The sequence below is a fragment of the Pleurodeles waltl genome, chromosome 10 (assembly GCF_031143425.1).
Source record: "Pleurodeles waltl isolate 20211129_DDA chromosome 10, aPleWal1.hap1.20221129, whole genome shotgun sequence".
NCBI classification, from domain to species: Eukaryota; Metazoa; Chordata; class Amphibia; order Caudata; family Salamandridae; genus Pleurodeles; species Pleurodeles waltl.
This window is the reverse complement of record NC_090449.1, coordinates 160859586-160887043: the sequence shown is the minus strand read 5'-3', so window position 1 is coordinate 160887043 and position 27458 is coordinate 160859586. Positions and strand designations below refer to the sequence as shown.

General features: G+C 45.0%; 1 protein-coding gene across 3 annotated transcripts in view; it reads right to left on the bottom strand.

The window, feature by feature from the left end:
• Window positions 1–27458, bottom strand: part of SLC5A10 (solute carrier family 5 member 10) — a 546087-nt gene that overhangs the window by 501422 nt on the left and 17207 nt on the right. The gene's annotated exons all lie outside the window — the stretch shown is intronic.

The following is a 27458-nucleotide window of genomic DNA, read 5'->3' as shown; positions in this document are numbered from 1 at the left end:
CTAATTGTATTGTCATTGGTAAACATGGATCATCTGTGTGCCATGTCATAGACCTGTCTCACGGATTGCTGTCTTGTTGAACTGGGAGGGGTACCATAAAGCACTACTCTCATAGTAGTGGAAGGCTACTGCCTTCACCAGGAGTTAAGCAGCACGAGGCGGTGGTGGCAGCATACAGTGTAGTGATCACTAGTAGTGAGCTGGACCTTTTTACCCCCTGTCACTGAAGTGAGGCCCACAGGCTCACTCACCTTGTTAAAAGTTCTGCAGTGACTTTGTGTTTGTTGTGTGTGTGCCTGTGAAGAGTACAGTACAAGGATGGTGCAGGACTGCGTGGTACAAGTGCTGTTAGTACATGTGCAGGGTGTATGTATGCCTGAGAGGAATCCATTACATGAGAGAAGTAGTGATCTGCAATGCATGTGCAGGAGCCACATGTGCTGGGTATGCATGTGCTGGTGTGCAATACAATACATGAAGTTGAAAGAGCTGTGCAGCGCACATAGTAAGTGTGTGCTGGCAGTGCGTGAGTTTTGAAATAGCACACCCTGGTTAAAGAGAGAAAAGCATCAGTGCTGAATGGTGCACACAAACTGTGTGTGTGTGCTGGATGCATGGTTACATGTGAAGGTAGAATGCATAGCGGTATTAATACTGAAGAGAAAGTGTGCTATGAAAGTACACGGACTGAGTGTGCCTGCAATGGTACATTGTATGGAGGACACTGGGTTCCATTTTGGGAAGCCAGAGGCTCTCTGGTGAAGACATGAAGAGGAGAGGAATCCCCCAGACAGATTTGTGGATGGCTGCATTCCTGTAAGCTGGGTGGTGGGGACACACTGGAGGAAGGGAAGGGAGTCCCTTCAAACTTCAACCGACTGCTCTTTGATCAGTGACAGATCTCAAGGAGGTAACCTGGACACATCTCAGGATGGGAGATGGGGCTGAGACCAGAATAATAAATAGTTGCACTGGAGTCTGGGATTAACCCTTTGATGCCCATATCACTTTGGGTGACATCCAGGTGTAAACTCTGGTCACTCTCATAAATTATGTTGTGGACAATCAGCTTCGGAGTCATGCCTGCTGTGATAGTCCCCTTTCATGAGAGACAATGAAAAGGAGAAGTGCCCACTTAAAAAGAAGAAGAACCCCAACATAAAACTTCAAAGAGCCAGACCCTAAATCACATTTGGTGTCTGGAAAAGAACTACAAGATGGGGAGGTTGAGTCCCCAAGAATGGGTCATCTGCCAAGCAGCCAGAAGGGCTTCTCTGCCTTTGGCCAGAATTGAGGGCCAAGGCCTTCTAGTCTCTCTGATGGGACATCACCCAGAAAAAAACCAAGACCACCTGCCTGGAGCCTGGAACACTAGAACCTGCCTCCTTGTCAAGACCAGTGGGCCTTATGAGGGACAGGAAAGCATTGTAGGGAGCAAGGTCCAGTGAGTAACCCTACTGTGAGAACTCACGTGCGAGGTTTGAGGTTTCTGCTGTGCACCTATCAGGCCGAAGCCTGTGTGCAAGACTGTTTTCGGCAACCCTCGTAGGTTAGGAAAGAGTCACTGTAGCCTGTGCCACGTATCGAGTGCTGTGTGGAGGGTGCCAAGCCTACACAGCCTAGTTGCAATGACCACATAGGGAGCCACTGGTGAAGAAGTTGTGTGACCAGTGTGCCAAGATTCGTGAATGCCTGAGCAGCGACCCCATTTGCCTGGAGGGGCCACAGTGGTGCAGGTGATTGCACATTAGGAGTCTATGTGGCATCCAGAAGGTACAGGGGCGAACCCCTGTGTCAGAAGGGGTTGCCATCCAAACCTTTGGGATGTTACCCAGGATTGAAGTGAGACTTTAACCAGCAGGACTAACTGCCATGGAAGGATCTGCCCTGACTAACCCTTTTGGACACAGAAGAGAATGACGTGCCCTTGCAGGAGTCCAGTCGCAAGGCAAAAGACTGAATTCTTCCCACCAGGGAGAACTTGATGTACCCCAATGCAGTGAGCTAGAAGGTGCTCTGATCTTTTGGAAGAGTAACCGCACCATTCCAGAGAGTAGGCATGCCCCCAACTGGTCTGCTGTCTACACTGTAAGCGGCTGGACTACTCCAAACTGAATCTTGCAATTTCCCACACTTGTGCAACCGCTGTAACGCTGAATACTTCCGTGAGGGAGGAGCGGGTAAGACTTGAACTAAGGCCTTTGTGGTCCCGGGTCATTCCCTGCTGAAGCTGCTGCTGCACCATACACACTTTTGAATAAAATCCTGATGAATCAAAGGGGAACTCTTGAGCTTGGATTCTCTGATGCAGCCAAGAATAACCCTGAACTCATTACACGAAGAAGGGTGGAACCTGACAACTACTAGAGCCCTGACCTCAACGGGGATTGCGTTATTGCATTTTAATGTCACACCTCTTTGAATTTGTAGAGTTAGAAATAAAATACTACTTATATATAAAAGCAAGTATCTGGCTTGAGATTTATTTATTGTTCGTACTGTTTGCACTTTGCATTATGAGTTGTGTTCACTGACCTGTATCTATATCTCCCTGAGGAAGCGTTGACTGCACGACCACAGCTACCACTGAGAGTCAAGGGCAGGAGGGGTACTTGGCCCAGTTGTTCAGGAACCATAGTAGGCCAGGCTCTGGGACATCAGAAGTAAAAGGCATTACGACTGAGTTGGGGCCAGTAGCCCCTGCGTATCTCTTGGACCTCTGAAAGGGGTTCTGACACCCACTACTTGACTGCCCAGACAAAGCATTACGTCAGAAATAATTCAGATGCTGAGAACCAGTGCGAAAGCCTCCTGCTACAAAAAATCAGCTCTGCTTGTTATAAATTTGAATGTGAATCTTCAAAAGAGGGAGAAAAATGCACAGTAATGAAAGGATCCACAAATGATCACTAAAAGAGCACAGTCCAGGAAGCCATAGGGACCATCATTTATTTACAAGGTGTCATCAATGGTACACCGTTAGCCTCCATAAAGCCCCATGTTCACCCATTCATCTATTTCAGCATCACAGAATCCACCAGCCTCAACATCCCTTTGTAGGAGTTTAAGGCATGATACTGCCTTCTTGGATGCCAGAGTAGTTAGCAGTAGAGCCTGTGCAAGAATGGAAAGTCACAGACACCACAAACATCAAAACTATCCCCATCACTCATGACTCCCACTTCGACTAACAAGTAACAGTGGAAGCACCTGAAGACAGAGTAGATGACCCTTACAGCACCACAACCCTACGGCAACAAGAGAACAGAGGGGAAAAGCAGGACAAATTCAGGGCAAGATGCACCATCTATTGGGCCACCAGGATGTTCAAATGGAAATGTAAGTACCTCCAACAGGGCATAAGCCAGATCCAGTTCTATTCACTGGAAGCAAATATCCTGCTGAAGGTCTACTACATGTTACATACAATGGCCAACAGGACTCCCAATCCAGCATAAAGACAAAAAACTACTGCTAGGGCCACAAGTGTAACACCTAATGGATAGGAGTCTGACAGCATTTTGTAAAATTCTGGAAGAGCTTCCAGGCACAAGAGGGAGAGGGAGCCAATAGCACATGATGAAGAGGAGTAATACCTCAAAACCGGTCCCAGGATGCTTGTTTCTGGTCCATGGAGGACCTGGCTTGGCAGTTCGGGCTGGACTGTTCCCATGGGGAACAGGGTCAAGACTGATCTGCATATGGCTGGGTCAAAACTGGAATGGCATGGTGAGCAAAAAAACTGATGGATTAAACCCAGATCTGTGATTGGGGTGAATGTTTGATTTGGTCTGCATTCCGTCCATCAACTGTTCTTTTTGCATTTGTTGCCCCAAGTGGGAAGGGTATGCCAGTGGGGGCAATGCTCTTTCGCCATAGCGAAGGAGCCGCCCCTGCACAAAATCCAATGTGCAAATTGCACAGACAGATCATTTAAGGAACGCTGCTGATTTCTTTACTGCCACAGCTGCTGTTTTATATAACAGAACAATCGGTTTTATCTGGAATCCAGAAACACAAGGCATAAAAATCTGCATTTTGTGTTAATTGAAAGAAAATGCTGTCGCCACTGAAAAGAGTATTATTGCACAGAATGTTCTTAGATTATACCAATATACATATATATTGCATTGCTCGGTGCTCTGTGAAATCGTATGATAGAATGCTGTTAGAATATACCAATATACGTATATATTGGAGTCCTTAGTGTTCTGTTATTGTAAGCCAGCATCACACTGCCCTGCTTTTTGTCTCAAAGTACCAACAAGAGACTAGGTTATACATTTATTATTTCTGGATGAGCTAGCCCTATACCTGGTCTACCTGGTCATCAGGGAGAAGTCTGCTACGAAATGTACATGCATACTGTTAGCTATCTGTCATTTGATGACTACAGATTGTAACCAATAAAACCCTGCCAAAGGAAGGGTCTTCTTTATTTGGTGTAAAAAAAAAACAGACATCTGTTTTTTACACTGAATAAAGACCACTGAGGTGACCCCTTCCTTCCTGAGCGAGCCACAATTCAGTTAGCAGATATTTATAAAAGTAGATCTGCATTGTCTGGAATATGGTAAAGCAATGTAAGACAATGCATCACTGTTCGGTGGGATTGCCAACATGGCTCCTGCGTTTGACAGCCGCTATTGAGCCTGGGGGGTGGGGCTTTTCACCTTTGCCATGCAGAGATGCCAAGAAGGAAGTACTTGGCATGGCGGTTCCATGGCAGCCCGTTTATCACTCGCGCTGCAGTTGAAATGCTAGTTGCTGGTGAGGTAGTACTGCCAGCCATGGTGTTGCCTCAGTAAAATGCTGTGAGAAGAAGGGAAAACACTGACATCTGTGGTCTGGTAGGAGGGGTATTTTATCCACGTTGCTTTCTCTCTCTGGTAGAATGATTGAAACACGGGGAGAGAGATAAAGTTGATGAGACTGTCCAAAACAATTTACATAGTCTGTGGCTATTAAACATGCACACTGTTAGTTATGGAGGAGACGTGAAGCATAACTTGATTCTCTACATTCTCACCTCTTTTCCACCCAAATATGAAGCCAAACACGCAGCACAATTCCCCTTGTGAGAACAAGCTCGATACGAACTCTAAAAAGGTTAACATGCATGTTTGGCTGTTGGAAGCAAATGCTAAGTTGGTGACCACGAAAAAAAGAATATCATCAGGACTTCTCATGCATTATGCAGAGATGTCAAGTCAGGAAAGCTTGTCAAATGCTAGCCATGATGCTGCTTTGCTAGACCTTCCAACCTTATCGCCTACAGCACTGAAGGACTTACTGCGAATGTCACAGAATAAGGGGCAGATGATGGGCTTCACGTTCAGGATGAGAAGCAGCTGAGAAAAAGTAAGATAAATCAGGCATATCCCCTTCTCATTAAACACTCGGATACGACAACTATTAACAAAGTCAGAGTGAAGGACAGTGTTAGAGATATCGATGTGGCTCAAGCCCCCGCAACCATTACAACTTCATTCATAAGTTTCAGCAAGACAGATGATCTGGCACTACTGCTGAAGGCAGGACAAAATCCTATCCAGCCTGGTTGGACAAGTTCTGCTAGCTCAATATCCTGTTTGGAAAAGGAAATTAATGCTCCTACGGAAAAGCCAGAAGAAATGGAGAAGCACCCATGGAGCTCCAACTTGTGCTTTATGGGAGTGCTGAAAAATAATGAAGGCGCAGAAGAAGCGGGCCCACTGATTGAGAAATTGATTCGAAAATATATTCTGCCTAACTCAACGATGGACCAATCATGAGAAACCATTGAGTACCTGGCCAAATTCAAAATACCCAGTCAAAATATCGTCGAACAGTCTTGGTGAACCTTTTCAGATTTCCGGATAAAAGAACAGATCTTATTTGAAGCCAGGCAGTTGAAATCATTTGGGGTATCAGAGGAGTTATCTTTATGTGTTTTTCCAGATATGACAGCCGCAGCCAAGAGGGGAAGAGAGTTTAAAAATGTGTTGGACCCATTTAAGGCCCTTAATGAAAGTCTTGTGTAAGAGCAGATTTCAGATCTTGAGCATGCACATGCATTCTTGAAATCAATTCAGTGTGGAGGGATTGAAGTAGGCTTTAGTGACCCTTTAATTAACCACCCATAAACTGACAGTTATAGGAACTAAATGGCTCAATGGTGGTTGAAAATAGAAAGTGACAGATAAAAGGCCCTGCTAATAATGCCACAGAGTCAAAGCGGACAGATATTACCTTTAGTTCACAAGGATGGCGGGGTAGCACCTCTCCCTTTTGAGAGGCCCAGAATGAAGTGTCTTGGCACCCCCTAAAAAAAGGGATCTGCCCTTACCCCGGGGGCAAGATGGGCACTGCTCCTTGGGTGCTTTTTGAGGGCAGTGGTGTGGGGTGTGTCGGGTATGGCAGTTGGGAGAGGGGCATGTTAAGGGGATGGCAGGAGAAAAAAATAAAAATTACTTTTTGAGGAGAAATTCTTTAGAATATGGCAGTATACAGAGTTGTAGAAATGGAAGGGCTCTTAAGGGTAGCTAAGAACCGGGATAGACAACAAATAATCGAATCCCTGGTGCATTCAAGCACCCGAGCACGTAAGCACTTTGTAAGCTCTTTGGGACTTTTTCTTGCTTTTGCACTTTTACACTTATTGCATTTTTACTGCATGTTTTGCACTTTATTATCAGGGAGTACTGTTTAGAGGTAGGGGCACATTCAGGTTTAGAATTCACATTAAGTATTATGCACTTTACACTTATAATACCATATTGTTTATTAGGTTTTGTATTTCCAGCCGATCCAGAATTTCTTCTACTGGGTTATTCTCAGCATTGGGAAACAAACTTAAGTAATCACAAAATAATGCAAAGTTAAAATGTTATTGATTAAATAATGTGAAAAATTATGTGCATTAAGTTCGGGATCTTCACAGAGGTTTTCTGAATTGTGGGACTTTTTGGGGGAGGATTCTAGTGCTCAGTATAAAATAGGAGGATGAGATAATGTTTTCAATTTGTTATGCCTCTTTAGCCCTTGCATTTCTTTTTTATGCATGATTAAAGTTTTATCCGTGATTTCTCCAATAAAAAATAAATTCATTAAAACATGCATCACTATTAACATTTGACTATGGATTTTAAAGCATCTTAAATACATTTAAATGTGCCTCGGCATCACGAAAGTAAACAAATGTAAACTATGTTTTTACCTATGAATAACATATTTGTGTCTTGCGGTTGACTTTGGAATGGAGGAGAATTTCAACATAGAAGTCTTACATTAACAAATGCAGATGTTTTTACGTTTTACATGTAGTGGTTGTTGGTATGGGGTTTCTTAGTTTGATGAGGAGTGTAAGCCTTTGTTTATTTTTAGCGATGCAGACAAAGAAGCTCTAGTTGGCATTAAGTCTGCAGTGATGTATTGTTGGATTGACGTGCACTCTGCTAGTAGAATGCTTTGGTTGTCATTTTGATTGACTATAAAGCATAAATCATGTTAATATCTTAAGTGACGGGTTTCCAGAACATGTACCGTGTTTAAAGTTTAATTTCAACCAATCAAATTAGCATTGAATTAGTTTACATAATGGGCTTCAAAGGTCTAAGGTGAAAGGCACAGTCATGAACTACCTTGTGTTTTTTATTAAAACTTCAAATTGAATTGTGGTTCCTTTGGAAAATGTGGGTGTATGAAGATGGTAATGAGTTAAGGAGGCATTTGGCCTATACCCCGTTGGATTTTCATAGTTGTTTGCCCTACTTGAACCTTTGTAGCTTATTTGTGCTTATCTGGCATTAAGGTATTTTAAAAATGTAAGTAAGTAATCATTCAGAACTTAAAAATGTCAAGCAGTTTCCAACTTTTAAGTGTAATTTCCCAAATTAGATTAGTTTAAGGATGATTGTAATTATAAGTGTAAACTGTATTTATCTAATGCTTACTATCCTGAACAAGGCGATGAAGCAAGACACCGAAGGTTAGAGTTAAATAGGAAGAAGTTAGTAACATGTACTTTCTTTTCCTGGTAGGTTTCGTTTTGTTAAGTTTATTGCTTTTAAGATCTCATACATTTACTCTAGTATTTTGAATAAGTAAAGAGTAAATGAAGATGAGTGACAAAGGGAAGATGTGGGATGTTATTGGAAATAGTGGACATGTGTGCCTGCTAGTGGGATGAATTGGACAGATAAGATGGAAAAGTTTGGAAACCAAGTTTGAGGGTCCATAGTAGGCAGAAAGGTTTGAGATGATCAGGGGAAGGAAGAATGCATCAGATTGTGGCCTATCAGTGGTGCTTCCATTCATGTGGTGTGTCCTTGAAGACACAGAGTGGGCAGCCATGTGGCATGGTGGGTTGTGTGCCAGCACTGGCCTGCCACAGGAACTGCAATGGGTTAGCTCAAAGGGTTAATGAATCTGCTGCTGAGATGTGTATTCACCGTGAAGTTTACAGTTTTTAGACCCATTTAACTTGGCATTGTGCTCAGCCAGGTGTGTGTAACCTACAAGTTACAGGTCCCAACCCCAGTGTCATAACAGAGTGGATTTATGGACCTTCTGTAGAGCTGTCCGATCACATAATCTAATCTTGCTGCTATAAATAATCTAATGCTCCTAGTGCACCTAGACCCTAAAGGTCACTAGTGACAATCACAGTAGTTCAGGAGGAGCACAACCTTGTAAAATAGCTCAATGGATTATTTCATCTAAATTAGAGATCTGTGTGTTCATTGTAGAACATAGGTTTTAATCCTAGAGGGAACACTGATTGCAGTAGATAAGATCATTAATAAAATGGGAACGGAATTTATTGGCAGAGGACATTGCTTTTTCATCTGAATTTTAGTACAACCTTCCCCCATGAACATTAATGTGCACAAAAATGACTGCTCTGTTCATCACAAGATCTGGGCCTGAAGACGCCTCCTGCTGCAGGGTCAAGGTGCCCGATGTTTCCCTCCAGTTTAGAACTGTGGATAAATTCCTTGTCCAAAAAATGCATACATGGGTGCAACATCTTGGGTTACCCAGAGAGGAGAAGGAGTAAACCTCTCCGATAGCCCAACTGGGAGAGCTCGCGAGTTTCCTAGATCCATGCATCAGTAACTGATCCAGCCTTGGTGTTTGCTTTGCATTCTGGGACTTGCGGTCCTTTTTTAGAATGGAGGACGCAGCACTGATGTTGAAAATAGCTCACATTTTAAAGTTTACAAACAATAACAAAACATTTGGATTATTTAGGCCTTTCATATAGAGGGCAAGTTTCGAAGTTGGGTGAGAAAAAAAAAGCAAATTTGATGGGTAAACACATTCTGATTTATTAAAGAATAGCCTATTTTCTTTTTTTTGTTGTCCTCATACACCTCACCGAAACTCCTATATCAGCCCCATAGTTGAGCCTGGCACCATTTCCCAAAAAGAGCTGATTCTGCCGAGGAGCCCCCAATTTCTCTTATATAGGCTTCCAGCAGTAGATGCTGTACCCGCAACAGCCAGACCTCTAGAGATGGGGAGAAGGAGAAATAATCATTGGACAACCAACCAGGTATTTTTTATATAATCGCTAAGGCTACAACCAAATTCAGCTTCCCTGCCCCTCAAGAAGTGGGGCCCACATACCCTCTTTCCTCTTGGATGAGCCTCCCACCAGCAAGTTTGAGTTTGAGTTTATGGATTTGTAAAGCGCGTAGCTACCCTAGGGCGTCTCAGCGCTGAGATACGTGAAAGCTCCCAAGAAGGAAAAAAAAGAAAAGAAGAGGAGAATTAAGGCAAAGTATTAGCAGCAAAAAAAAATGTTTTTAGCTTCTTCCTAAATAGGCGTTCGGAAGATTTGTGTCGTAGCTCTGAAGGTAGGGAGTTCCATAGCCGAGCAGCTTTCACCGTGAAGGAGTTACCTCCCCAAGATCTCTTAAATCGTGCTATGTGGACTTGCCGGGAGGTAGATGAACGCAGAAGTCTAGCGGGGGCATAAATGGAGAGACAATGTCTAAGAAAAAAGGGGCCCCTATCATGTAGGGCTTTATGGACCAGACAAAGATTTAAATTGAATACGTTGTTTTATAGGCAACCAATGGAGTGCTGCAAGTGCTGGCTTCGCAGACAAATGCCTAGGTAGATTAGTAAGCAGTCTGGCTGCGGCATTCTGCACAACTTGGAGTTTCTTTATCATGTAATCTGGAGAACTAAGGAACAAAGAGTTGCCGTAGTCAAGGTGGGAAAGAATCAGCGCCTGAACGAGGATTCTTTTAGCCATGGGTGGTAGAAGATTCAGAATCTTCCTAAGAGATCTCAAAAGGCCAAAACACATAGACAAGACCTTTTTAGACTAGATCTCCATAGTTAGACGAGGCTCAAGCCAAAAACCAAGGCTCTTGATATGTGTCTTAGGAGGGTGGAGGCTACTGGAGCCCTCTGAATAAGAAGTTAGAGGAAAAGCAGGAGGGCCATTACCCACAATCATTACCTCTGATTTTCTGTCATTAAATTTCAGTTTAGATAAGGTCTTTCAATTGGCAATGTCTGCCAGACAGAAAGAGAGGCTGGCGGAGGAGGAATGCCCATGCTGGAAAGGGATACAACTAACTGAGTATCGTCAGCATAGGTGACCATGGAAAGGTTATGGGGGAAACCACCTTAGCTAAAGAGGATAAATAAATATTAAAACGAGTCGGGCTCAGAGAGGAGCCCTGAGGGACTCCACAGGTCAGAGGATAGACGTCAGAAAAAAAAAAGAGCGGTCTAAGACTTGAAAAGATCTTCCTGTGAGGAAAGAGGAAAGCCATGAGAAAGCAATGCCTCCTATCCCCATCTTAGAAAGTCTGGGACAGAGGAGATTATGGTCAACAGTATCAAATGCTGCACTAAGATCAAGTAATATAATAGCGGCATGGCTTCCTTGATCTAAAAGTTGTCTGGCAGATTCAGTAGCTGCTAAGAGAGCAGACTCAGTGCTATGCTGGGCTCTGAAGCCCATCTGAGAGGGATCCAAGAGATTCTGGTTCTCTAGATAGCTTGTCAGTTGATGATTAACATGTTTTTCCAAGACTTTTGCTAAGATGGGAAGAAGAGCTATAGGCCTATAGTTGTCTAGAGAGGCGGGATCCAGTTTTTTTTTTTTGAGAAGGGGTTTGATGACAGCGTGTTTAAAAGACGTAGGCAAAGTGCCTAGAGACAAAGAGCGGTTTAAAGTTTTTGTCAATGGGGGAACGATAATGTCTGAAGCCTACAGCAGAATGGAAGTAGGGGCCAGATCGAGAGGGGAACCAGATTTAGTATTAAGAAGTAAATTAGCTACCAGAGTATCTATAAGGGGTTGAAAGACATTGAATACAGTACTCGGGACAAAAAGGTCAGTTGACTGATGGTCCAGGGATTCTTGAGGAGAGGCAGAAGGAAATGAGGAATATATTTTGATGACTTTGTCCTGGAAATGAGTGGCAATAGATTACTCTGTTTAATGGATGCCTCTATAGGGGAGTCAGTTTGAAGAACCAAAGTCAGTTCCTTAAATATCTGAAAAATTGCTTTGTGGGAGTTAGAGGATTCTTCCATTTTCGTACTATAGTAAGTCACTGGGCTGCTTTAATATTCTGATGGTAACATCTGATGGCTTGCCTATAGGCTTCTTTAGAGGGAAGACTATAGTTCTTTCTCCAAATTCTTTCAAGTTTTTTACAGTTCTTTTTGAGTTTTAACAAAAGAGGTGAAAACCAAGGGTTAGTCTTATGAGTGGATTCCTTCAATCTAGTTTTAATGGGTAGGACAGAGTCTAAGGAGGTAGAAATCCAATTATTAAATGACTCTGCAGTGATCAAAGATGAATGATTATAGATCATAGGAGGAGTGCAGAGCGCCTTATGCCATTCTGTGGGATTAACTTGGACCAGATACTTCCTGCTGTTTTAGTCTTAGTGTGAGCACCTGAGGGATGGTTGTATGAAAGAGAAAAAGACAGGAGATAATGATCTGTCCAAGGCAGGGGCAGAGGAGTAGAAGTCATAAAATCAGGGACATTGCTAAAAATAAGATCAATAGTGTGGCCTTTAAGGTGAGTGGGATCAGTTGAATATTGAACCAAGTCCAGAGCAGTCAGAGAGGCTAATAGGGATTTGGCAGCAGGACAATCTACATTCTCGGAATTAATGTTAAAATCTCAGAGAATGGTTAATTTGGAAGTGTTATAAATGAGACTGGCTACGGCATCGGGTAAAGATTCTAAGAAGTTAACACAAGAGCCTGGAGGTCGATAAAGAAGAATGTCAGAGAAAATGAAGGTAGGTGATAAGTATAGTGTAAAGGTCATGCTCTCGCACCCTGCAATATCAAATGACGAAGCAACACATTAAATTGCCGTCTTATGAATGATAGCAATACCGCCCCCCCTTGCGAGGGGTCTATCCACATGAATTATTGAGTAAGTGGATGGTAAGGTTCTACAAATATCAACAGATGAATTATCCGTCAACCATGTTTCTGTGAGAAATAGTGCATCAGGTTGGAGATCTTCTAACAGGGTGTAAATGTGTAAATAGTGTGCTGGTAGAGAGCGATCTGTAAATAGTGTGCTGGTAGAGAGCGATCAAAAGTCAATTTTTGCAAAATAAAAAAGGGCTTGCAGCCAGTCTTTGAGCAAGGGAGAGGTATTTGCTGTCCATTTTTGACAAATTTCCCTCCTGGCCACCAAGATGGAATAGAAAATTAGGTCCTTGTCTGTTCTACTAATGTTATGACTTCATCCAGCCACTCCTTGCGTCTGGCCAAAAATAATCAAAGGGAGAGTTACCAAAATCTCCCATCCCAATACCTGAGAGAGATATTTACAAAGGCACTCATTAAACATATGGAGGTCATATGCAGGTAAATTGCATTTAGGACATTTAGTTACCTTGTTACTGCCTATTCTAGAGAGTCTCCCTGGGGAAATATATGCTCTATGTATCGTGAACAGATGATTCCTCCGAAGAGATGCTGGCTTGACAATCCTAAACAAAGTTGGCATTCGAGGTTACCCACCACTGCACGGCTTTCCCCTGTGGTATACTCTTCCCCCATAGGGAGGTGGGCATTATACATTCCCCATCCAAACCTTCTAGTATCTCCCAATACCAACTTGAAGCCCGCTTAAAATTGGTGGACTCAGATAACACCAGTTCTTCCAAAAAGCCGGCAGACCCACATACCACTTGCGATTCTCGTAACCAGCCTTTTACTTGAGCATACTTCAATATGGAAAAGGTACACCCCAACTTCAGCTCCAGAGGAATTAACATTCCATCACTAAACAGATCCCCCCAGGACATTATCCCTGCCTCCTTCAGTGGTAGTGCCAGAACGCCCCTAAAACCTTCAGGGGTACCAGGAGAGGCCCGAATTGGAGCATGTGGTCTGTAGTAACTAACTCCTGCTGCCAGCCTCAAATAGTACCAACTTGTTGCGAGATCACAGAGGATTTTCAGTTTTCTTTTTTTTAAAGAATTGTGGGTCACCAAACTTGAAAAGAAATCCCTTAACGGCTCCCCTAACCAGGCTCAGCATAGATTTAAACATTACACCGATCGCTGAGGCATCGGGAACAGAAAACAGCATTTTTACTGAATTTAATTGAAAGGCCCAGGCATAATAGTTAAAATCCGGGAGTGCTAGCCCCCCTTTTTCCCTCTTTCTCCTCAGTTTTGTCCATGATATCCTAGAACCCTTTGATGCCCAAACAAAGGAGGTAATAGCCTGTTGAAGCTTTACCAAATACTGCTTATGCATTAACAAAGGTAAAGAGCTGAACAAAAAGTTAAGTTTAGGCAGAATCATCATCTTCACCAAGTTAACCCTCCCTATCAGTATCAGGGTCAGATACATCCATCTCTGAAGGGATCTGCACCCTTTCTCTATCACTGATTTTAAATTTGTTAGTACAAGTTGTTGAATGTCCTGAGTATATAGAATCCCTAAATATCTAATTTCTCTCTTCAATTGTATCTGTCCCACCGACAAATTATTCCAAGCCATGACCTCTCTCTTCTCTGCGTTTACCCAAAATCCCGAAACTCTACCAAAATCTTCAGCTAAAGACAGAAGCCTAGGCAAGGCAGAAACCAGGTCAGCCGTGTAAATTAAAAGGTCATCTGCATATAGAGCCCCCTTTTTCACCCAACCATTACACTCAAAAGGAGCAATAGCCGAGTTTCCTCTTATTTTTCTGGCTAGAGGCTCTATATACAAATCAAACAATAACGGAGAAAGAGGACAACCCTGCCTAGTACCTCTCGTGATTTTCAAAGGCTCAGTAAGATTACTGTTTACTAAAACTCTGGCAATGGAGTCTCTGTATATTAGATCTATAACTCCACAAAAGTTTCCTCCTAAACCAGCCGATCTCAGGATGAATGTTAAGTATCTCCAGTTGACCCTATCAAAGGCCTTCATTGCATCCAAAGTAACCACAGCCAGGGGAGTATCAAATGATGTATCCATATCTATTACCCCCACTAAATTGTAAGTTAATTCATAGAGAAACCTACCCTTGATAAAACCTTTTTGGTCAGGGTGAATTAGTCGACCCATAACTCTGCTGAGTCTATCGGCAAGAATCTTAGCGAATATCTTATAGTCACAATTTAGCAGAGAGATGGGTTTATAAGATTCACACTTAACCGGATTCTTACCCGGTTTCTGAATTAAAGCAATCATAGCCTCATTCCACGAACCAGGAATAGGGGCCCTGTCTTCAAAGATCCCAGCAAACAAGTCTACCAGAACTGGAATTATTGTCTCTGTCATCTGTTTATAAAATTCCATAGGAATGCCATTGGGCCCAGGTGCCTTACCATCTTTACTACCCAACAGCACCTTCCTGATTCCCGCCGCCGAGATCGGACTGTTCAAAGCAATTTGTTCTTCTTGTGATATGGTTGGGAGTGTGTCATCTGCCAACCAAGTACCGATATCCTCCTCTCTTACCTCAGCTGCTTCTTTATACAGTTCAGAAAAGAAAGAAAGGAAAGCTACCTTCATTTCCTCCGTATTCGAAGATCTCTTGCCTGCTTGATTTAACTCAACTTCCTTAATATAGTTCCTTACTAAATCTCACTTACAATTCCAAGCTAGTAGCTTACCTGCACTCTCCCCATACTCAAAGAGCGCTGGTTTATTAGCCTCTACTCTTTTGTTGACTCTGACTTTTAACACCTCCTCCAACTGAAGCCTTAACTCCTTCAACTTAAACTCCAAAACCTCAGCCTCCTCCTGCTTAATTTCCCCCTAAAGTTGCCTCCTCACTTTAAGCATTTCCTGTTCCAACTGTAAAATAGTGGCCCTATACTGCCTATTCTTATAACTAACTATATTCATAGCCTTACCTCTCATGACTGCTTCAAAAGTGTCCCATACCACTGCCAGCGAGGCTGAATCTAAATTGATAAAAAAAAAGACCTCCGCCTCTATCCGCAACTGATCAAGAGCCTCCAAGTCTTGCAGCAACGTACGGTCAAACGTCCATCTTGACCAACAGACCGTCCAGCCACCTTTAAATCTAATACCACTGCTGCATGATCTGAGAGATGGGCAGATAAATAAGTAATATTATCTACCAAATCTTCAAGCCTGCAGTCAATAAGAAAGTAATCTACACGAGAGGCGTGCTTATATTTCTTGTTATAAAAAGAAAACTCCCTTAATTCTCTCTTCCACTGCCGCCATACAGCCCTTAACCCCTACTCTTTCATTACTCCTCTCAAAAAACGTTGGGATTTTGGAGTCCCTAATGACCTACACTTCTCAGATCTATCTAAATTCTTATCTAGCACTACATTAAAACCCCCAGCCATTAGAACCGGATCCCGGAAGTCGACTAACTGTGAAAAACATTTTTCAAGTGGGCCAATATCGTCACAATTTGGGCCATAAAACCCTACCACAGTAATTGTTCTGTCACAAATTTGTAACTTAACTATAATCCATCTTCCCACTGGGTCAGATCGTACCTCTAACACTCCTGCCTTAATCCCATGCTTAACTAAAATGGCAACCCCCCTGGTATTGAAGTTATGCTCCGTGAAGGAGAATAAATGTACCCATGCCAGCTTTTAAAAGAAATCAACCCTCTCATCTCTAGTTAAATTGTAGAATTAAAATTTTAGCCGGGGTGTCTTTTAAATATTGTAAAATTTTGTCTCTCCTACCCTTTGTTCTTAATCCATTCACATTCCAAGAGAGCAACTGAACAGAAAAGGGGTGCCGGCAATTACTCTCGCCCACCATTATCCCCTGGGTGCCGCTTTGATTAAGGTGAATGAGGAAACCTTTTTATACATTTTTTCCCACATGCTCCCAACCCTGTGACCCCCACCTCCCGCCCTTCCCATGGAGGACCCCCTTAGATAAGTGGACTGAGGTATGTCCATGATTAGAGCACACGTAATTCCCGGGTTAGGGCCAGGGAGGTTATTTCCCCATCGTGCTGCCCCCGACTTAAGTACAGCCAACAACTCATCCGCAGTTTTCCCATCTCTCACATTATACATTTTGTTGTTAAACATAACATTTAGATTAGTGGGAAATTTAAGTTGTGCAGAGGCTCCCAATAATCTAAACTCCTCAAGCCGTTGTCCCAACTCCCACTGCCTATTGATGGTAGTCCTGGAAAGATCTGATTAGATTTCAAATGAAAAATCCTGCGTCTTTAAAGATCTCAACTTAAGTGCTCTTAACAGAATTTTCTCCTTCAAACTATATGTTAAGAAGTTAATAAAACTTTTCAGAGGCTTGCTAACGCTTGGATTTTTCCTGAATGGGTCTTTATGAATCCTTTGAATGCCACGCGCAATTTCCTCTTCGCTCCCCTCTAATGAGAGTGCAGACTTCAAAAGTGATACCAAAAAAGTCTTCAAATCAGCTCCTTCTGCCCCTTCAGGAACATCCAGTACCCTCAAGTTATTTCTCCTTGAATTATTTTCTAATTGTTCTAATTTATTCTGGAGGGCCTGCTCAGAAACTTTCAAGGCCTGAATGTCAACTTTGTTCACTTCAATGTCCTCTTTCAAAGTCACCACCGCGGCTTCCAGGGCGTGTATTCTTAATGACAGAAGATCCAGTTTTTTTTCCAAGGCCTCACAGACCTCTCTAATCTCTCCCTGGTTTTTTCTGAGGTGGCAAACCCATTCCCGATATCCTTCGAGAGAGAAAGTATAATCGCTTCTACTGAAGATTCTTTGCCAGAAGCCTGTCAGGGGGGCCTGACTGATCAACCGGAACCTGACATTGGAGAAAACCCTCCAAAGAGCTCTGTGTTACTTCAGCGGGAGGGTCCTTGCTGCCATTAGCCTGAGGAGAGGGGAGCCCTGCCCCCCCGGACAGACTGCACACCAAAGCATTGTGGGGTCTCAACTTCTTAAAAGGGGCCATCTGATTCACAACACCTCATATCCAATTGTTCCTGCATCTCCTTAGTGCCTTGGAAATCCCTTTCCGGGATAGATTCTAAATAAGAAGCATCCACCCCAGGTTTAAGTTTAAAGAAGGATCTCACGGAGGGATGATTTTAGGGACAACACTGATATTTTTTTTGCCACTTGGCCATCCAGACTGTTTTTTAAAAGACAGGCCCCCACCCCCGGTGGATTAACAACCTCCCCCAGGCTCCAAAGCTCTCCGTTTTCAACTAGACATGCAGAGTCAGGGGGAGGATCAGCAGCCTCCAACCAAACCGAGTTCAAAACCTTCCTACCTTGTGGTTGAGCCCCAGTCCACGTATTCCACAGCAAAGGCCGTCCTAGATGGGCCCCTGAAGACTTTCCAGGCCCTTCCAAAACTCCATTCCCCCTCCTCACCTTCCTGCAGCCTCCTAGAGGAACCTTGGGGCGACTGGGACTGAGCCAGCGTCTGCTTGTGCTGGCTCTGCCCCTGCCTGCTTCTCCCCGGAGGGGGGCCTGTGCAATAGCCCTCCGCGAGCGCCTCAGCTCCAGGGCTGCTCGCCTCCACAGTGCCCCTGGGAAGGCAGTCTGACATGCCCGAGCACCCGTTCCCCATTTCAAGGTTTTTGTTTATTTGACACACTAGCTCGTTCAGTAACACCAGTTTTTTTATTTTTTGAATCCCTATACTTTTAGTGAGCAATGCCCTTGCTCAGCACCCCAAAGCAAAATAAATCAAGAACCACTGAGCCTGGGTTTCAGAACCTTGACAGCACCAGTGTAATCTTAAGATTTTTGGGACTCTGAGCAAGAAATATTTAAGGGCCCATGTTTGGAACAATTGTGAATTTTATTATCCATTTTTTTCTACTTCAAACTCTATGTTGCCCAAACACATTAAGTTTTACAATAAAGATAAGAAATAAAAATACACTGATGTGAACTAAAGAGAATGTTCGATTTCCCAGGGGGCCTTGGAAGGTGGGGGTCATGGGCAATTACTCATATTACCCATGTCTTAAAACATATCCGGACATCTCCCCATAACCAAAGTTTAATTCAGACCGTTCCCCCACCAGCAAAAAAAAAAAAGAAAATCTAACAGCTAAGCTCGGCTCATTTTGTGGCTCAGGGGTCAGAAAGGACCTAAGGCCACCTCAACACAAATCATTTTCATCAAATGGATGAAATTATCCACTGTGACATAAACCAGAAAATAAACAGAATAAATTAATGAGTTAAGAGCAGAGGTCTTCAATCAGTGGGCCGCGACCCCCAGGGTGGCGCAGAGTCATGGGCATGGAGTCCCGCATTCCACAGCCATACTGTCAGCACAAAAAGGATTTCTGTAAATCTGTTCTACATTTCGTACAACAAGCATCATGGGGATGGTTAATTCCAATATTGTAAATGCTTCTGTTGAAGTGTCATTCACGGAGTGTTCTGTGCTGTGAAACCAGAGATAAACCACTTTCTGCCAGGGTGCCTGCTGCCTGAAAGAAATGCAAATGTGTGCTAAAGCTATGAGTTAATCTGCAAATGTAAAGGATGCCTGGGAGCTGGTACTGGCTTTAATTGATGAATCTTTGTGATTACCAAGATTTATTATTTTTGAGTGTTTGTGCAGTTAACAGCTGAGCTGCGATGTGAGTGGTTTTAATTGCAATTGTATTTACTACCCCAAGGAGGTGTTGAAGGGGCAGTTATGTAAAAAAAAATTGCATTACACAGTCTGGGTTTTGCTAAAATCTATATTTTGGAAGCACCATTTTATCATAAACCTTTTAATGTGTTTCGCAGCAGTGTATTTTATGCTGTGTGCAATGCAAGTTTAAAATAATGACTTACATATTCACAGTACTTTCTGTCACAGGTTGTGACCCTGTAGCATTAAAAATTCACGTCACTATTTTCCACTGCACCACCCAAGATGTAGTTGTGTGGTTCTCTGGTTCCACACAGACCACTACAGTGCATTGACAAATAGGGGTTTCACAACCTACTATTGTGCATTTCCCAATGAGTAACAACCTTTTGTATTTCATTTTCTTTTAAGCTATGTGTTATTCTATATGTAGCTACCTGACGGTGAGAGACCTAAAAAACATACAGAATACTTTGTTTTAGGGCACACCTTCGACCCTGCCCCCACACTTACTGACACCACCCCTACTGCATGCAGGATCTTAGTTCCCATTTTTAGGGTCGAGCCTGCGTCGCATGCGTTTCGCTTGCGAGGCGCTTTAGTAGATAGAAAAGGACTCGGAGCACCGTCCATCTTACGTCAGTGTCTTTCATTGGTTCGTGGGCTTGCCTTTCAATATCTGCTTGTTTTCATTAGTGGAAGGCACGCATACGTCATGCCTTTTCTGGTGGTTAGCCCTCCTTGAGCGCAACGACCAAGTACTGAAAACATGTGAGGTTAGCTGTTTCCCGTCAGGTTTGTAGACTATTTCCAGCGCTTTGCATGGCATTGACCCTGTGACAAAGTTAACTGCGATGGAGGTGTTTTTTTGAATTTTTTTTTCTACCTGCAAGCCGTTTTCAACTGTCCGTTCAAGTGAACTGTAGCAGCACCATCACGCTGTTTTTTTCCATTTAATGTGGCAAGAAAAGTACGGTTGGGAGTTTACAACTGCTAATGGCTGTAACTCGGAGAAATGCGAGACCCTATTGCATTACAAATGCTTGTTTTTAATGAACTTCGACAGCTGGTTTCCCTAGCTGCCCATTGCCTTGCGGATGGTGGGAGGTTGACAAGAATTGGAGCACTGTACTGCTTACAGCACTGATGCATCAGTGAGTACAGTTCACTCACCACAATATAACTGCCACTGGTAACACATGCCTGGGGACTCATCTGCGCTGGCTGCAGTAGTCTTCCACAGCTAAGACTCACACAGGCTATGCGTCAAGTGGCAGCTATGTTTCTTTTTCGTGCTGCTGCCTGTGCCTCCAGCTTGGTGCATGACTCATTAAATCAATCAATCTGGTTTCTTATATAGCGCAACTACTCACCTTTGAGGGTCCCAAGGCGCAACCACTGACTTAATTTCAGGCTAAATTGAACCCTTTATATGTGGTTTTGTAATATGAGGGGCACCTCACCTTTAAGTCATGCAGACAAGCACTAACCTACAGTACTGTGCTGGCTGCTCCCACAGCTGTTCTCCTGCCTCAGCATATAGATACACCTTCGCACCTAAGCCAGCTCTCACTCCCAGGCAGCATCAGAAAAAGAAAGCAGTGTGTCACAGATGCACACATTAAGCCCTATTGTGCATGGGGGCACAGCACAGGATCTTATATCACTGGGCCAGGAAGCACTATGACATGGTTCTACATGCTCAGGTCCTCAAGGCCCTCCAGCCTCCACGCCAAACGTGACTGAAGCCAACCACAGCAGCAAACTAACATATCTAGGAGTCACCCACAAACCTTTGGGTTGCTAAACACTGGTTAATATTATTTCTCTACCGTAAAATGATTTGCTGAGGGAAATGGGGGCATATATGGTTTTCAATGATGAGGAGTACTAGGTTCTAGAAATATATATCAGGAAGGGGTCCTTATGCCTAAACATTTTTGATAGTGGGTGCTCGGCTTTAAAAAGTTTGAAGACCTCTGGTTTATAGGAATGTGTGCAATTTTAGACAAGGAAGAGTTTAGAGTGGTTCCCAAACTTTTGATTTCTGAGGAGCCCCACTTTATCAATACTGGAAAACTTGGTCCCCCACTGAATCATTATTCAAATCCACGGACCTCCATTTAGTCATTACTGAAAGCTGGGGACCTAATCTGTTAAAATGAATATATTTTCTAAGGAGTCGCGGACCACCTGAGGTGGCTTTGCAGACCCCCGCAGGGGTCCCCGGACCACAGATTCGGAACCACTGGTTCAGACCAAGGACTTTATTTATCACAGTGTTGTATTGCCCTCGTGTTGCATATGGTAACGCAAGGGCAACACAAAAATAAAGTCAGATTTACCAAGCAACACAAGGCCCTGCGTTGCTGGGTAAATCTTGAGTAACACAAGGCAGCACAGCTCGTTGCCTTGCATTACTCTACGCTAGGGAGAAGTTCTATGGGTGGAGCAAGGGTGTTACCACACATCCACCCATGGATTCTGGTGCATTCATAAATATACCATGAGTGGTAGTCCTGGGAATGCGCCATATGCTAAGCCACCCAGGAAAGACGCAAAAAGGAGACACATGCATATTTCTTCTTGTTTTCTCCTCTCTTTCTATGTGCTGTATTCTGCAGCAAACATAGAAAGAGGAAAAACCTAAAGGGATTGTTTTTTTGCAGAAAAGTGTCCCTTTCTGGACAAAAACAATCCTGCCTACAACGAAGGCACACTTGCACTATGGTGCAAGGGCTCCTGTGCTGGTGCAAGGCAGCACATTGGGCGCCAGCACAGGGACAGGACAGGGATGCGCTATATATTATATTAAATATGGCACATTCCCACCCTCTCCCTTTCACCCAGTGCAGCAAGGTGTCTTGCTGCTTTGCGATGTGTAAACGTTTAATAAATCTGGGCCCAAGTGCAGGAGGAGCGTGCAAAATCGATGTAGATGGTCTCTGTTAACACGATTTTCACCCCTAGCTTACATCATTCCATAACCAAGGATCGCAGTACATTTTATACTAGTGCACAAGGAGTGGGATGTGCAATGTTTAAGGAGCTGGGGTGAAATGAAGAGGAAGGGAGAGAGAAGGAGAGAGGGAAACAGAGAGAGTGAGGGAAAAAGAGAGAGGCTTGTAGTGTTCCGTGACAGTCTAGTTGTTGGGAGACTGGTCACGGAGCACTAACCCGGGGGCACAGAAGAGGTAACGGGGGAAGTGTGAAGTGATAAAATAAAGCTGAGCGCGGGAGTTTTATGGTTGTTTTACCCGCGGCTCCAGTGTGGTAGCACTTCAGTGTTGGGTGTAATTATTGGAATGCGCCCTGCGCAAGAGGTGTGAAATACAACACTGGCGACGAGGGTGGTCTATACCACACGCACATCACTCCGCTGGTGTTTGGGCCCCCCATGGTGTAGCTGTGAGGCAGCTGAACAGCCAGGTAGAGACAAACAGCAGGCTAAGCTCCTCCACAGTGTGACAGGACATCACCGTATCCAGAAGGAAGAATCAAAGTATATCTCGGACTCCTACAAACCGAACAAGGATACTGCGCCCACAGGAAACACGAAAAAGTTGTGACAGAGCACCGCATGAACGCAGAAGGGGTGCACCGTGACACAGCAGACTAGGAGAGGTGAGCCAGAGCCAACGAGCACAGATAACACTATCATTATGGCGGATGAACCAGCGCTGGCCACCCATCAACTGCCACAGCACACAATGACAGGCGCGCACCGCCGTTTAGCGAGCTTGCGGATCCCGCCACAGCGTCACCCAGATGGAAGGTATGGGTCGGGCGACTGGAGAACTACTTTGTGGCCACCCGCGAGAAGGACAGCGAAGTCAAGCGGTCGTTGCTCCTCCATTTCGTGGGCGATGAAATATACAAATTGTTCAAACACCTACCAAACACAGGTCACCATGATGACTATGACGCGGCGGTGAGAGCTTTGAATGCACACTTCGATCCACAGCGGAACCCGGACTTTGAACGGTTCAAGCTACGACAGGCAAGACAGAGAGAAGGAGAGTCCATTGACCAATTTTATGCTCGCCTCCGGGAACTAGCAAGTACGTGCACCGACGACGACCAACAGAAAGAGGTACGGGCGCAAATTATACAAGGTTGTCGAAACAAGACACTGAGAGGACTAATACTGAGACAACCAAACATCACGCTAGATGAAATATTAATCATGGCGCGATCCCTTGATCTATCGGCAGCTAGAGCAGCTGAAATGGAAGTGGCAATGTCCCACACGCCAGAGAAGACCCCGGTGATCAAAACAGAACCTGCCGACGCGATCCAGTCGTCACAAATGAGGAGAAAGTCTAGAGTATATGCTCCCGCCAAGTCAGGGGGGAGATGTGAATACTGTGGGAGAGATGAACACAACCCAAGAGACTGTCCGGCACAAGGGAGAACATGTTCCAACTGTGGAAAACTGAATCACTTCGCAGCAGTTTGTAAAGGAGGAGTGAGAGGAAGAGGAGCAAGAGGGAGGCTTCCACCTACCAGAGCGGTAAAACAGTTATCACTAGATGACCATACGACACGGGTAGCAAGTGACACATCGTCGGGTCATACCTTAGAGGACTCCTCCCCAGGAGAAGATGAAGAGGAAGAAGTGTTTCTCATATCATTTACCAATGACCTAAAGAGGCACCGGCGACCTCAGCCCACCTGTGTGATTGACATAGCAGGGTCCCATGTCAAGGCCCTCATAGACACTGGAGCCTCAGTTAATGTGATGGGAATACAACAGTATCGCCGCCTCCAGCCTCGTCCACCATTGACCCCCTCACACACCAAAATATTTACCTACGGAAGTCGCACGCCCCTACCGCTGAAGGGACGCATGGCAGTGACAGTGCAGGCGGAGGGAAAAATGATACAAACGATGTTCCACGTGGTCAACAGGGAGGCAGACACTCTGCTTGGCAGTCAAGCGGCTGAGGAGCTAGGTCTGGTGATGTTTGCAAAAAGCACACGATCTTGTCAAATTGATGAGCTGCTGTAGGAAGTTGGCTCTGTATGTGCTATTTCAAAGTAAGGAATAGCATGCACAGAGTCCAAGGGTTCCCCTTAGAGGTAAAATAGTGGTAAAAATAGATAATACTAATGCTCTATTTTGTGGTAGTGTGGTCGAGCAGTAGGCTTATCCAAGGAGTAGTGTTAAGCATTTGTTGTACATACACATAGACAATAAATGAGGTACACACACTCAGAGACAAATCCAGCCAATAGGTTTTGTATAGAAAAATATATTTTCTTAGTTTATTTTAAGAACCACAGGTTCAAATTTTACATGTAATATCTCATTCGAAAGGTATTGCAGGTAAGTACTTTAGGAACTTCAAATCATCAAAATTGCATGTATACTTTTCAAGTTATTCACAAATAGCTGTTTTAAAAGTGGACACAGTGCAATTTTCACAGTTCCTAGGGGAGGTAAGTATTTGTTAGGTTAACCAGGTAAGTAAGACACTTACAGGGCTTAGTTCTTGGTCGAAGGTAGCCCACCGTTGGGGGTTCAGAGCAACCCCAAAGTCACCACACCAGCAGCTCAGGGCCGGTCAGGTGCAGAGTTCAAAGTGGTGCCCAAAACGCATAGGCTAGAATGGAGAGAAGGGGGTGCCCCGGTTCCGGTCTGCTTGCAGGTAAGTACCCGCGTCTTCGGAGGGCAGACCAGGGGGGTTTTGTAGGGCACCGGGGGGGACACAAGTCCACACAGAAATTTCACCCTCAGCGGCGCGGGGGCGGCCGGGTGCAGTGTAGAAACAAGCGTCGGGTTCGCAATGTTAGTCTATGAGAGATCTCGGGATCTCTTCAGCGCTGCAGGCAGGCAAGGGGGGGATTCCTCGGGGAAACCTCCACTTGGGCAAGGGAGAGGGACTCCTGGGGGTCACTTCTCCAGTGAAAGTCCGGTCCTTCAGGTCCTGGGGGCTGCGGGTGCAGGGTCTCTCCCAGGCGTCGGGACTTTAGGTTCAAAGAGTCGCGGTCAGGGGAAGCCTCGGGATTCCCTCTGCAGGCGGCGCTGTGGGGGCTCAGGGGGGACAGGTTTTGGTACTCACAGTATCAGAGTAGTCCTGGGGTCCCGCCTGAGGTGTCGGATCTCCACCAGCCGAGTCGGGGTCGCCGGGTGCAGTGTTGCAAGTCTCACGCTTCTTGCGGGGAGCTTGCAGGGTTCTTTAAAGCTGCTGGAAACAAAGTTGCAGCTTTTCTTTGAGCAGGTCCGCTGTCCTCGGGAGTTTCTTGTCTTTTCGAAGCAGGGGCAGTCCTCAGAGGATGTCGAGGTCGCTGGTCCCTTTGGAAGGCGTCGCTGGAGCAGGATCTTTGGAAGGCAGGAGACAGGCCGGTGAGTTTCTGGAGCCAAGGCAGTTGTCGTCTTCTGGTCTTCCGCTGCAGGGGTTTTCAGCTGGGCAGTCCTTCTTCTTGTAGTTGCAGGAATCTAATTTTCTAGGGTTCAGGGTAGCCCTTAAATACTAAATTTAAGGGCGTGTTTAGGTCTGGGGGGTTAGTAGCCAATGGCTACTAGCCCTGAGGGTGGGTACACCCTCTTTGTGCCTCCTCCCAAGGGGAGGGGGTCACAATCCTAACCCTATTGGGGGAATCCTCCATCTGCAAGATGGAGGATTTCTAAAAGTTAGAGTCACTTCAGCTCAGGACACCTTAGGGGCTGTCCTGACTGGCCAGTGACTCCTCCTTGTTTTTCTCATTATTTTCTCCGGCCTTGCCGCCAAAAGTGGGGCCTGGCCGGAGGGGGCGGGCAACTCCACTAGCTGGAGTGTCCTGCTGGGTTGGCACAAAGGAGGTGAGCCTTTGAGGCTCACCGCCAGGTGTGACAATTCCTGCCTGGGGGAGGTGTTAGCATCTCCACCCAGTGCAGGCTTTGTTACTGGCCTCAGAGTGACAAAGGCACTCTCCCCATGGGGCCAGCAACATGTCTCGGTTTGTGGCAGGCTGCTAAAACTAGTCAGCCTACACAGATAGTCGGTTAAGTTTCAGGGGGCACCTCTAAGGTGCCCTCTGGGGTGTATTTTACAATAAAATGTACACTGGCATCAGTGTGCATTTATTGTGCTGAGAAGTTTGATACCAAACTTCCCAGTTTTCAGTGTAGCCATTATGGTGCTGTGGAGTTCGTGTTTGACAGACTCCCAGACCATATACTCTTATGGCTACCCTGCACTTACAATGTCTAAGGTTTTGTTTAGACACTGTAGGGGTACCATGCTCATGCACTGGTACCCTCACCTATGGTATAGTGCACCCTGCCTTAGGGCTGTAAGGCCTGCTAGAGGGGTGTCTTACCTATACTGCATAGGCAGTGAGAGGCTGGCATGGCACCCTGAGGGGAGTGCCATGTCGACTTACTCGTTTTGTCCTCACTAGCACACACAAGCTGGCACGCAGTGTGTCTGTGCTGAGTGAGAGGTCTCCAGGGTGGCATAAGACATGCTGCAGCCCTTAGAGACCTTCCTTGGCATCAGGGCCCTTGGTACTAGAAGTACCAGTTACAAGGGACTTATCTGAATGCCAGGGTGTGCCAATTGTGGATACAATGGTACATTTTAGGTGAAGGAACACTGGTGCTGGGGCCTGGTTAGCAGGGTCCCAGCACACTTCTCAGTCAAGTCAGCATCAGTATCAGGCAAAAAGTGGGGGGTAACTGCAACAGGGAGCCATTTCTTTACACAAGCCCCCCCCAGCCCACAGGCCAGGAGACTCAGCCCAAGCTGGGAGAGTCTTCCTAGTCTGTCAGGCGAGGAAGAGTAGGAGAAATAGGCTGGTTAGTTGCAGGGCCTACTCTGCCTTACATCCTTCTGTTCAGGTCATTCCCTTTGGGGAACTGACCTACTTCCACAGTGATAGGACCTAGTCTGAATTGCCTCTTGTCTGCCTCTTCAATGTCTCCACCCATTCTTTCTATTTTGGTCTTAGAGGTATCCACCTCTGCTGACCTTATCTTGGCCAGGGTTACCCCTAGCTTACCCAGAGAGGTTACCCAGAGCTGGAGTAACCCCACCATGACCAATAGGGTCAGGGGGCCTAACTTGCTATTTGGCATGGGGTCAGACCACCATGCTAAGGATAGTGCAGCCATAAAGGCTAACACCCAGCAGAGGCCACTGACAGCTGTCAGTGCCCAGAACCACACCTTTAGCTCTTCACCTAAAAGGGAAGGGGCTAAGTTACAGGCCTCTTTGGGTTCAGGTTGCCTGTCTGCTGTATTAGAGTGGGGGGTTACCACATCTTGTAGTAAACACCCTTCTTCCACTCTTTCTTCTGTTAGCTGAGGAGCCACCCACTCAGGTTTAACAGTTGCCTGTCTAGCCAGGACTTCTTGTGGGTCAGGTTGGACTTTATCAGGGCCATTTTTGGAGTTCTCCCCTACTGGAGCAGAATCTCCTTGGCTTGCTGTA